The sequence below is a fragment of the Sus scrofa genome, chromosome 15, assembly GCF_054392235.1.
Source record: "Sus scrofa isolate SSC_HxYL_T2T_F1_AM1 chromosome 15, Sscrofa_HxYL_maternal_Yorkshire_Landrace_v2.0, whole genome shotgun sequence".
Taxonomy (NCBI): domain Eukaryota; kingdom Metazoa; phylum Chordata; class Mammalia; order Artiodactyla; family Suidae; genus Sus; species Sus scrofa.
Window position 1 is genome coordinate 61,857,378 of NC_139397.1, and position 13,431 is coordinate 61,870,808.

General features: G+C 40.8%; 1 protein-coding gene across 1 annotated transcript in view; it reads right to left on the reverse strand.

The window, feature by feature from the left end:
- Window positions 1-13,167, reverse strand: part of PLEKHA2 (pleckstrin homology domain containing A2) — an 87,338-nt gene extending 74,171 nt beyond the window's left edge. The window contains exon 1 of the mRNA XM_085001080.1: window positions 13,059-13,167. The gene's annotated coding sequence lies outside the window, so the exon portion shown is untranslated. The remainder of the gene's footprint in view (window positions 1-13,058) is intronic.
- Between the last annotated feature and the right edge of the window lie 264 nt (window positions 13,168-13,431).

A 13,431-nucleotide genomic window follows, 5' to 3' on the forward strand; every position in this document is an offset into this window, starting at 1 on the left:
GGGACTGAAGAGGCCAATGTCAGTGGTCGATCCCAGTTCAGGCCAGTTAATTTTGCAGAGGTAAATGGCTCCAAGGCCATTGCACTTCTAATGCTAGCTGGTCATTTTATAAAGAGTTGCTGTTGGCTTCAACAGGAAAGTACCATCCATTTCTAGAAAGATTACTCAAATTACTATTGTTCTATTCAGTCCCATTCATTCAGCAAACAATGATCTGAACCTATTACCTCCCATATAGCTTGCACTTACTTATTTTCCAGCTACTTATTAAAATGCTAATTGCTTTTCACGTATTATGTAGTTTAGGTCTTACAACATCATAAGATACTACTATGTCCCCATTTTATAGATGAGGTGATTAAAACAGGGGCCAAGCCTAGATAAAAGCCTGTGCAGTCTGAGGCCAGAGCCTGCCCTCTTAACCACTGAGCTTGTGAAGGATACAGGAAGACATAAAACAAGGCTGTTTTTCCCTCTACATTTTTGACAATTATCATTATTTAGAATCTCAGAGTTCTCGTCGTGGCGCAGTGGTTAACGAATCCGACTAGGAACCATGGGGCTGCGGGTTCGATCCCTGCCCTTGCTCAGTGGGTTAAGGATCTGGTGTTGCCGTGAGATGTGGTGTAGGTCGCAGACGGGACTCAGATCTGGCGTTGGTGTGGCTCTGGCGTAGGCTGGTGGCTACAGCTCCAATTAGACCCCTAGCCTGGGAACCTCCATATGCCGTGGGATCGGCCCAAGAAATGGCAAAAAGACAAAAAAAAAAAAAAAAGAGAGAATCTCTATTCCAGGAGTTCCCTTCATGGCGAAGCAGAAATGAATCCAACCAGGAACCATGAGGTTGGGGGTTCCATCCCTGGCCTCGCTCAGTGGGTTAAGGATCTGGTGTTGCCATGAGCTGTAGTGTAGGACGCAGCTGCAGCTCCGATCCTGCATTGCTGTGGCTGTGGTGTAGGCCAGCAGCTGTAGCTCCGATTGGACCCCTAACCTGGGAACCTCCATATGCTGTGGGTGGGGCCCTAAAAAGCAAAAAAAAAAAAAAAAAAATTTAAAAGTCTAAAAAATTAATCTCTATTCCATTTCAGATAGCAATTTCATGTTCAAGGATTTGTTCTGCAGAAAGTCATCTGGTGAATATGCAATAAAGATGGAGTGTATGTTTACATGTATTTACAGAGTGTGTATGTGGACTCTATGCATACATTTGCTGCAGCAAATTATTTTTCATAATTGTAAAAATTGGAAATCATTGTCATGTTCATCAATGAGAGATTGAACAGGAAAATACTATCACAACAATGCAATCTTATACTATGCAGCTGTTAAAAAAGAATGAGATACAGGAGTTCCCCAGTGGCCTAGTGGTTAAGGATCCAGCATTGTCACTGCTGTGGCAGGGGTTCAACCCCTGGCCCAGGAATTTCCACACTCCATGGGCGTGGCCAAAAAAAAAATGAGATACATCTCTACATGAAAAATACTAAATAATTTAAGTGGAAGAAAAGATACAGAGCTGTCTGTATAAGTACAATCCTATTACTGAAAATAAAAATTGTAGATGTTTATTACATGATGAAAAGTTTAAAAGACTGCATTCCAAACAGTTAACTACCATCCTTTTAGGGCAGAGGAGCAGAGGTTATAATAATGGATCTCACTTTCTAAGAGATGTATTTCTGTAATGTTTAATTTTTTTGCAATAAGCCTGTGTACACTTGGTCATCAAAAAAGAACAGTAATGATTCAAATTTTTAATAAAAAAAAAATTTAAAGTCCTATGAGAAGGAGTATTATAGCCCTGAAGTATCCCATGATTTAGTTGGGAGGGAATGTAACATATACAGAAAGAACTAATATAAAAGCCAGAAACTGATACATGTAGGGAAGAGAGGAGAGAGAAAATTCTGTAGGAAAAAAAAAAAAAAAAAAAAAAAAAACACCAGCGAGGGTTGGGGGCGGGCAGGAGAAAAACGTATGAAGGAAATGGTACTTTGGAAGTAGCTTGAAGGTAGAGATAGTGTAAAATGTAAAAGAGATGGAGAAAAGCATTAGATAAAGTGACTGGTTAGGTTCAGCTGGTGCTCAGGGGAGGGGTGGGCATATATATATTTTGTATGATTTTTTTTTAATTTTATTTATTTATTTATTTATTATTTATTTTTTGTCTTTTTGCTATTTCCTGGGGCGCTCCCACGGTATATGGAGGTTCCCAGGCTAGGGGTCTAATTGGAGCTGTAGCCACCAGCCTATGCCAGAGCCACAGCAACGCAGGATCGAGCCGCGTCTGCAACCTACACCACAGCTCACGGCAACGCCGGATCATTAACCCACTGAGCAAGGGCAGGGATCGAACCCGCAACCTCATGGTTCCTAGTCAGATTCGTTAACCACTGCGCCACGACAGGAACTCCTGTATGATTTAAAAATATATATTTTGTATGATTTCAATATCTTAAATTTATCAAGACTTTATTTATTTTATATATATCTTGTATGATTTCAATATCTTTTAAATTTATAAAATATGTATTTTGTATGATTTCGATATCTTAAATTTATCGACTTTATTTTATATATATATCTTGTATGATTTCAATATCTTTTAAATTTATAAAATATATATTTTGTATGATTTCAATGTCTTTTAAATTTATCAAGACTTATTTATTTATTTAATTTGTTTTTGGCCACAGAATGCAGCGGCTTGAAGTAGGATCTCAGTTCCCAGACCAGGGATCAAACCTGGGCTACAGCAGTGAAAGCATCAAATCCTAACCACTGACCAACAGGGAACTCCCTGAAGAAAGGATTTTCGTGGCAAAGAAAAGTCACTGGAGGGTCTTTATCACTGAGCAACTCAGTTGTACTAATTACTTTAGGCTTCAAGAGCCATTGGAGGTTTTTGAACAAGGAAGAGACCTGATTAGAAGGAACAAGCAGTAATTTCGTAGTTTGTGACCACAGAGTAACTGGTCTCTATGATGTGACTCCTGGCTCTGTCACTAATTAGCTATAAAGCCAGTGACCAGTTACTCTGCTTCTCTGTGTTTCTACCAAATGGAGAAGGTAGTGATAACAGATAACCCATCTCCTACCATTGTTGTTGAGGTCGAGTGAGTTAATGTTTTTAGAGCACATGGTAAGTGCTGAGAATGTCTGTTACATTTTAACAGTTTTATGCCTTTGGATTAAAATCTTTGCATTTCATTTTCAAATTTTTATTACAAAGAACTAGCATTACATGACAAATTCTTAACTATTCTTTCTTCACACGTTCACAGGATTATAGATTATTAATTTCATTGGACAGATAGAAGAATTTAAGTTTTAAGGGGAGAGAGAGAGTCTGAGAATCACATTAGTGAATCATGAGTTGAATCTGTGAGTTCTGAATTCTAGTTCAATGGTCCCTGCCCCACACCCAAGGTTATCTCTTAGCTTCAATTCTTAGAGCCTTGAGAATAGGGAAAGTGGAGAGTGGAAGAAACTTTGGCAATTTCACTGCTGTTTCCCTTATGGCAATTTCCCATACTGCAATAAAGGACAGCAATAAAGAAAAATCCAAACAGAGAAAATTGGGTGAGTCGTCATGGCTCAGTGGGTTAAGGATCCAGAGTTGTCACTGCTGTGGCTCTAGTCACAGCTGTGACGTGGGTTCGATCCCTGGCCTGGGCACTTGTGAGGAATGGCCAAACCAAAAAGAGAGAGAGAGAGAAGAAAAACTAGTAGAACACCTGGATGTTTGTATATAAAATTAAATGTAAAATATAAATATAGATATAAATATATGCTGAATTATGCCACCTCCAAATAAAAGTCGTATGTTGAGAGTTCCCAGTGGGGCGCAACAGGCTCAGTGACGTCTCTGCAGCACCAAGATGTAAGTTCAATCCCTGGCATAGTGAGTTAAAGGATATCACGTTGCTGCAACTGCAGCTCGGATCCCTCGCCCAGGAACTCCATATGCCACAGGGTGGCCAAAAAAAAAAAAAAAAAGATATGTTGAGGATCTAACTCACAATGTGACTGCATTTGGAGATGGAGCTTTTAGGAGGAAAAATAAGGTTAAATGAGTTCATAAGGATGAGGTCCTAATCTGATAGCATTGCTGGCCTTATAAGAAGAGGCAGTGCTCTCTCCCTGTCTTCACCATACCGAGGAAAGACCATGCAAATGCGCAATAAGAAGGCAGCTGTCTGCAACCAAGAAGAGAGCTCTCACCAGGTTCCAGCCAGGCTGGCCACCCCATCCCTGACTCCAGCCTCCAGAACTGTGAGAAAATAAATTCCTGTTGTTCAAACTACCCACTCTATTGCCTTCTTCATACTCATACAGACATAGAGACATTACAATTACATATGGACACATGCAAAAGTTATTTCCCAGTGACAAAGTTTGGAAAACATGGCCATACTCCTAAATCTGACATGAATTAAAAACCTCCAAACAAAGTGCCCATCCAGTCCCCAGAAATAACAGTCTCCTGGCCAAATGCACCGTTGCTATTGATTCACGCTGATGGCATTGTTTTCCCGTCAGTTTAAATAAGTGCAGTGCATGGCTGAGATTCCTGCACCCTCAGCCATGCCCTGTGGTTATAGGAAAAACTGTGGTTACAGGAATCATAGGAAGAATAGACAGACACTTTACGCTTGGGTCCATGACCATGCTTTAGTACTGTATTTAACTGTAAAAAAAAAAAAAATTTATTATAGTTGATATTTAACTTTGTTTTTGCTTAGACTAGTTTCGTAATTCATTTCCTCAGGGCTGAGCCTACATGGGGGCTGGGATTAGAAAATACTGGGAGTAAACAGAGTCAGAGCTGCTAACTGGAATAAACCCTATCTGGTTTGTTCCAAGAGATGCCTCTGGTGGTCAGTGAAGCAGATCGCCTTTTAACATAGGGAGAGAAGAAAAACTAGTAGAACACCTGGATGTTTGTATATAAAATTAAATGTAAAATATAAATATAGATATAAATATATGCTGAATTATGCCACCTCCAAATAAAAGTCGTATGTTGAGAGTTCCCAGTGGGGCGCAACACAAGCTGTGTGGTTCTCAACACAAGCTGATACTTACAAAACAAAGACAATCAAACTGGATATTTGGACAGATGGATTTACATCCTTCCATTATTTTGTTAATAGGAAATACATGCACACGATACGAAGTTCAAAAAGTAACAATAAGAGTAAACAGATATTTTATTTATTTTTATTTTTTATTTTTTATTTTTGGCTGCACCCCAGGCAGGTGGAAGTTGCTGGGCCAGGGAGTGAACCCACGCCACAACAGCAACCTGAGCCACGGCAGTGGCCACACCAGATCTCCCAAATATTTAATTAAAAAAAATATTTTCTATTTCTTAATTTTCCAAGTATCCTTCAATAAGCATGTATTGTTTTATGATTACAGGGGAAAATATTAGTTTTATAAGCAAGTAACTAGTTTTTTAATGTAATTTTATTGGAATATAGTTGATTTACAGTATCATATTAGTTTCAGGTGTACAGTAAAGTGAATCAGTCATACATATAAATATGTCCATTCTTCTTTCCCATACAGGTTATTACAAAGTATTGAGTAGATTTTCCTGTGCTATACAGTAGGTTCTCACTAACCATATATATGTTTATATATATTTATTTATTTTTGCATACATCCATTCTTTTTCAGATTATTTTCTCATATAGGTTATTACACAGTATTGAGTAGACTACACTGTGCTACACAGTAGGCCCTTACTAGTTTTTAAGTTTAAAGTATCTCAGAGATCTCAGAGCCACTTTGTGATTTAAAAAAACATAGAACTTAGAACTAACTTCATTTTCAACTTAAAAATAGTTGTCAGTCTGTGGATACATTTTTCAAGACATTTTAGCCAATTTGGTATCCATTCGTATTAAAACTCCTGCGACTGGAAAAGATTCACAAAACCTGATTAGCAGTTTGAACACCAACACCTAGTGAAACTCATTATGAGTCACTGGAGACCAGTCATGGGCTAAGGAATCTTCTTTCAAATTTCATCATAATTTGTGTGATGACTCCACATGTCTGTCAAACTTTGTTCAAATTAAGTGTAACACGAAGCTGGAGGATTAAGCCCCGTCTGGCTTAACTCTTTCACTGAGTCATTAAACAATAACAAGCTAAATTTATCCCCACACCTAATACTTAATGATGTTATGGATGTTTTAAGGATAAGTAGCCAAACGCTCTAGCCTCTGATGTCAGAAGATGTCACAGTCCCGGCTTGCTGGAAAAACACACAGGAACACGGTCCTGACCTAGAGGTCACCTTCTGGTAACCTCAGTCTCTGGAATAGAACTCCAAACCAGAAAGTAAGAAGGAGAAGGGCTCTGAGTAGCCAACAGTCCCTGTGTCATCATGGAGACACCTTTCTGAGGTGGGCTGATTGATTCTGACGAAAGATCTAATTTCAAAAAGTCCAGGTATGTGGTTTCTTAGTCCTCGGCAGATGAGAAACCAAGAGAATGGAGAAGCTGGTGGAGATGGCTGGGGACAGGGCTGGGGGGTGGGGGTGGGGAGGAGAATGACTTTATGCAGTTCATTCCTCTGTCTATAAATGGATTAGCTGACAACAACAAAGGAGGGAAAGAAAAATTAACAAGCATTCCCAGAGGTTATATGTGCCCAAGACAATCTTCATCACTTTCAGTGACGACTTTGGGGTGGGAAAAAGCAGTTGAACTTCAATCAGTGCCTTTATTTTAGGTGGAAACTTTCTAGGGTTTTGCAGGTAGGAGTGGCCCCTGGCGAGGAGATCACCACTCAGGTAGTAAGAGGAGATAGGATTCATTCATACTCTCCTATATTTTTTTTTAATTTTTTGCTTTTTAGGGCCACACCGGCGGCATATGGAAGTTCCTAGGCTAGCGGTCGAATCAGAGCTGCAGCTGCCAGCCTGTGCCACAGCAACAGCAACGCAAGATCTGAGCCTTGTCTGAGACCTACACCATGGCTCACAGCAATGCCAGATCCTTAACCCACTGAGCAAGGCCAGGGATCAAACCCTCGTCTTCATGGATACTAGTCAGGTTTGTTAACCACTAAGCCACAATAGTAACTTCCTATTTTTAAAATATTATGTTGTGTGCATTATGTTTCTTTTGTATAATTATAAATTTTTAAGAAATATTTAATGTCCCTAGAAAAGACCTTACAAATAAAAAGTCCATGAAAAGAAAATTGTCTAAATTAAAATACTGAAGACCTGAAACCATAAAACACTAGAAGAAAACACAGTGTGATGGCTCCTTGACATTGGTCTTGGCAATGATTTTTTTTTTTTCAATTTGACACCAGAAGCGGCAAAAGACCACAAAAGTAAAAGTAAAGTGTTGTGACACCAAACTAAAAAGCTTCTGCACAGCAAAGGAAACCATCAACAAAATGAAAAGGCAGCTTATGTAATGGTATAAAATACTTGCAAATCATACATCTGATAAGGGATTAAAATCTAAAATATATAAAGAATTCATATAGCTCAACAAGAAGAAACAAACGATCTGATTTTTTAAATGGGCAGAAGAGCTAAACAGACCTCTTTCCTAAGGAGGTATACAAATAGCCAACAGGTACCATGATTAGCTCAACATGGATAATCATCAGGGGCATGCAAACTACAACCACAGTGAAATATCACCTCACACCTGTCAGAATGGCTGTTCTCAAAGAGATAGCAAATGACAAGTGTTGGCCAGGAAGTGGAGAAAAGGGAACATTCAGGCACTGTTGGAATGCAAATTGAGGCAGCCACTATGGAAAACAGTATGGAGGTTCCTCAAAAAATTAAAAATAGAACCACCATGTGATCTAGCAGTTCCACTTCTGTGTACATATCAGAAGGAAACAAAATCGCTGTCTAAAAGGATATCTGCACCCATGTCCACTGCAGCATAAATAATAGTAGAAGCATAGAAACAAAGTGTCTTTTGACAAATGAATGGGTAAAGAAATGTGGCATATATTGAAATATATGAAATATATATTATAATGAAATATTATTTGGCCATGAAAAAGAAGGAAATCCGGCCATTTGCAGCAACGTGGATGAACCTTGAGGGCATTAGGCTAAATGAAGAAAGACAGAGAAAAATAAATGTTGTATGATCTCAATTACATGTGGAATCTAAAAAACTTTCCTGTTGTGGCTCGGCAGGTTAAGAACCTGACTAGTAGCCATGAGGATGCAGGTTTGATTCCTGGTCTGGCACAGTGGGTGAAGGATCCAGTGTGCATTACTGCAAGCTGTGGCATAGGTTGCAGATGCAGCTTGGATCCAGATTTGCTATGGCTGTGGCATAGGCCAGTGGCTTCAGTTCCGATTTGCCCCCAAGTCTGGGAACTTCCATATGCTGCAGGTACAGCCCTGACATAAATAAATAAATAAACAAACAAACAAACCTACCTTTAATTTATAGAAACAGAACAGATCAATGGTTGACCGAAGCCAGTGGGGTGGGCAGGGCCAAAAGTTGCAAACTCCCAGTTACAAGATAAATAAGTTCAGGGGATGGAGTGTACCGCATGGTTAACTATAGTTAACAATATTGTATTTGAAATTTGATAAGAGACTAAATCTCCGAAGTCCTCATCACAGAAAAGAACTAACATTTACTTTTCCCTTCTGGTGTGAAGAACAGTGCTTCGTGCCTTGCCTGCCTCCACTGCTATAACCCCTGTAATGGAGCTCCCAACCACCGCCCACCCCACCACCCCCATGGACTTCCTCTGCCATTTGGACACAGGAAATGCTTCCACTCGTTTATTTTATGTTTTAGAATTTTTTAAATTAGAGTACAGTTGATTTACAGTGTTGTATCAATTTCTGCTGTACAGCAGAGTGACCCAGCTATACATATATATAAAACGTTAGTTTTTTAATACTATCTTCCATCACGTTCTGTCCCAAGAGATTGGATATAGGTCCCTGTACTGTCGAGTAGGACCTCAGTGCTTATCCTTTTTCTAAATGTAATCATTTGCATCTACCAACCCTGAACTTGGTCTATCTCCCTTAGGGATCGAACCAGAGCTACTTCAGAGACAACGCAGCGTAGTTTTGCTGTGGGCCACAGGGGAAGTCCGCTTTCATTTATTTGTCTGCCTCTCTTAAATGGAAACTCCACCATGGAGTTTCTTGGTGGCCTAGAAGGTTGTGGACCCAGCATTGTCACTGCTGTGGCATGGGTTCCATCCCTGGCCCCAGAACTTCCACATGTTGCGAGCAGGTCAAAGAAAAAAAAAAAAAAAACCACCGAAAAACAAAAAACGAAAAAAACCTCCACCAGAAGCTCTGCTGGTGTGCGAGAAAGTTACTCTCCTATGACGGGCTGCGCATCAGGGTTGGGTTGGTCATCTCAATTAGTTACCACTCAGCCCTGCGGTGACTCCCCTATACTCAGAAGGTGACAGGCAAGCGTTACGGTAGAAGTTGAAGTCCCTTAGAGCAGAGCTTGTAATTATATGTTACTGAGCACACCATGAGTCAAACTGTGGCCGCTGAAATGTAACTGCATATTCTTGAAATAGTTCAGCCGTGAGGTCTCGGGGCTGATTTATTTCTGGTTTCTCCAATTTAAGCCTTTGTATCATGACCCTGTCACTACCACCCACTTCAGAGTAGATGAGCAGCATGATGAGGTACAAAGAACTTTGCACTCAGAATCCTCTGAAATTGTAGGTAAAAATGCCCACTTTTTTTTTTTTTTCTTTTGGCTGCTCCTGCAGCATATGGAAGTTCCCAGGCCAGGGATCAAACCTGCGCCATAGCAGTGATCTGAGTTGATGCAGTGACAAGGCAGGATCCTTAACCCGATAGGCTACCTAGGAACTCTTGAAATGCCTACATTTTTTATTGTTCAAATTTGTAAAGGATTTAGAAATATAAGTACTATATTATGAGCAGGAATGAGATGATGCTAGAAAGCAGTGGTCTTTAAATTTTTCTTCACCTACACCCCCTAAAAATGCTGAGAGGTATGAATTTCCACCCACATTTTTAAGTTGACATCTGTAACTTGTAATCAGAGTTTTGAGTGGTTGAAAAGGATGTATTCTACTGATATTTAACATGGATATTTTTAAATAAACCTCTCCTATCACTCTTTTAAAATGCATCCAATAGAATCTAAGTACCATGGGAACTGGACAATATCGTTCCTTTTTCAGTTCTTTAATAGTCAGAAATGTTAAATCCTTCCCTTTTTTCCTTGGGCTATATTTTCATTCCACTTCCTCTAAAGAAGTGTCTCCAAACGTCATATTTTTATGACGTCTTTTATTATTTGAACATCATGTGTTTGAACATCATGTATTTGAATATCTCTTATTGATTACCTATCGTATTTTCTGAAACAGAAATGCCTCTATATGTTGATTTTACAATTTAAAAAATAAAAATATATCCTATGACCTTCAGCCTTCAAGTGTTAAAAGCCCTCTTTGAGACTAGGTTATCATTACAATTATTTTTTTCCATTTCACTGCTGCTCCTGCAGCATATGGAAGTTCCCAGGCCAGGGTTCCAATCAGAGCTTCAGTTGAGGCCTACGCCACAGCCATAGCAACACCAGATCCAAGCCGCATCTACGACCTACACTGCAACTCACAGCAATGCTGTGATCCTTACTGACACTATGTCGTATTCTTAACTTGCTGAGCCTCAAAGGGAATTCCACGTATATATTTTATTGATCACCAAACAAAAAACAGTAAAATGCTATCAGAAATGATTCTCTTCATGCAATGGATGAGGATGGATTTTTAAAAATATGTATTGTTGTACATTTTCATAGATATGTAAATAGTTCAAATATCCAGCAATCAGTATTACTAGTGCAAGAAGGAGCAGGCTTAGCAGCAATGGTATCCCTATCTCTTATCTTCTTGACTGTAGGCCCTGTGAAGCCTTGTTCCCATTCACAAGGAGTTGGGGTTCTAAGGAGTCTGGTGATGAAAATGTTCAGGGCTGATGAGAGAGAAGGAAAATTGGAACAGAGTTCTGGATTCATGGCTTCAGAAGGGGGCCTGGAATGACTCACTTGCCTGTGAACACAAACCCAATGCGAAGATATCTCGCCAGCCCACCTTTGCCAGGCAACTTGAAATCTGTTTTTCAGCAGCGCCGAATTTGGCAGGGCTCTTCGCTTGTTTGAACTCCTTTGAGTTGCCGGTCAGACATCATGTCAAAAATGACTCTGTGGGGGAGGCTGTGCACATGCTCACGCATGCCTCTGCGTGTATGTGTGTGTGTGTGTGTGTGTGTGTGTGTGTGTGTGCTGGGGTGGGGGGGCAGGGAGCATACGGGAACACTCTGTACTTTCTGTTCCATTCTGCTGCGAGTCTAAAACGGCTCTAAAAAATAAAGCCTATTTTTCAAACAATTATTGTAATGATCCATCAGTGGTCAGGCCAGGGCTTTTCCTCCTGGTTTTATGACAAGTCATAAATTGGAAACTACCCACCTTGGGAAGTGATTTCTATCCCAGTTCTGAAAGCCTTTTGCTTTCTCAACACAAACACAGCTATTTCTTCTAGTCCCTTGTCTTGGCCCTGAAGGTTTTGACAACAAAGGGCGATGGCTTTCTTTCCTTTTTTAGAAGAGCGAGAGGGCTGGTATGAAAGGGCAGGTAGGAGCAAAGAAGACTGGTGCATGAAACTGGCTCTTTCCATCTCAGGCAGATGGAGAAACTGATTCTCTTAAAACTACGGGCCCTGCGGGTCCCCATTCTTTAAATATTACCAAGTGAGATGACTTAAGAACTGCCCCAGGAGTTCCCTGGTGGATCAGTGGGTTAAAGATCTGGCATCGATGCTGTGACTCAGGTGCAATCCCTGGCCTGGGAACTTTTGCATGTTGAGGGTACTGCCAAGAAAGGAAAACAAACAAACAAACAAAAGAACGATCTCAAATACACAAAATCGTAATGTCAGATTTTGGCTTCGCTGTTTGTCTGAAATTCACATTTAACTGGAGTGTTTAGTAGCTTCTGTCTATCTGGCAGCCCTTTCTAATCCTAATTATTCCTGTTAAGAGATAAGGAAAACCGAGACCTGAAAAGACTAAAGTCCTGGTCCAAGAGTTTTATCTCTCCCTCCTCCTAATTCTCAAATGTAATTATTATTTTCTCACCTCTCATCATGGTGGCTGTTTTTATCTGTCCCTCCACATTTTTCCCATCCTTCTTACCCAAGGCCAAAATGTAAGCTGAAACAACAATAAACTACAGCAATATTCATGAAAGGACGAAAGCTTCTGGAGGAAACCAGGACCAGGAATTCGTTTGAGAGAAGCAAAGGCAGCGTGTAGGGAGGGTGTGGGCAAAACGTCTCTGCCCTGTCACCTCGAAAATAGCGGCTAAAAAAAGGAGAGGGGGCAGAAGCCACTGCTTTCAGGGCAGACACCAAATTCATATAAAATTTGTGAACTTTCTCCTTTACAGGCTAGCCCAGCAGATACATAATAGGGGGAAATAATATTCAAGTCCAACTACATCACATCATCTTTGCTGCAGTCCTAGGCTGCTTCTTAGGAAAGATACCAACCAAGCCTTTTATTTTTTCTTTCTCCTTCCGTTCTACTTACTATCACTGCCCTCCTTCCCTCCCCTCCCATGTCCCAAGCACCAAAAAATAATTTGAATTTCAAACCTTTTTTTGGCCTTCCTGTGGGTGTGGGAGGACCTCCCTTGGGAATTGTTCCGGATCTAGCTGGTTACGCCTGTAATTTGGCAGAATCTCTGTCTGCACCCCACCCCCACCTCCCGCTCTTAATACATGGGGAGTTTGGGCTCCTCCATTCCCCCCGAAACCTTCTCCACCTCAAATTTTTTGTTTTTTGTTTTTGGGTTTTTTTTTTTTTTGGCTGCACCCGCAGTATATGGAAATTCCCGGGCCAGGGGTCAAACCCACACTGCCGTGGAGACAACGCCAGGTCCTTAACCCACTGTGCTACAGCGGGAACTCCATCCTTAGACAACCAAAGTGAGAGGAGCCCCCAGAAACCCCAGCCTCCACTTACCTGCCCCGTTTGGGAGGAAAAACGCTCTCGGCACAGGGAGCTGCCTCCTCAGCAGCCAGAGGAAGCCACCAGCCTGGCCAACTGCTGCCAAGGACAAGTGGGCAGTGAGGAGGAAAACTTGACTTGTGTCCCTTGGTTCAGGAGACCCAAGGCAAGTTCCTGTTTCAGAGATGGTTTCGCAAACTGAAAAACTGATTAAGTTCAGAGAGGGCTGCACACACGTGCATATGTGTGTGTGTGTGTCTATGTGTGTCTGTGTGAGTGTGTGTGTGTGTGTCTATGTGTGTGTGTATGTGTGTGTGTGTTTCTCTCTCCCAAGCTCACCCACATGACCCCCTTGATCTTCCTCTGAGGAAGGGTGGATCTGTTTTTC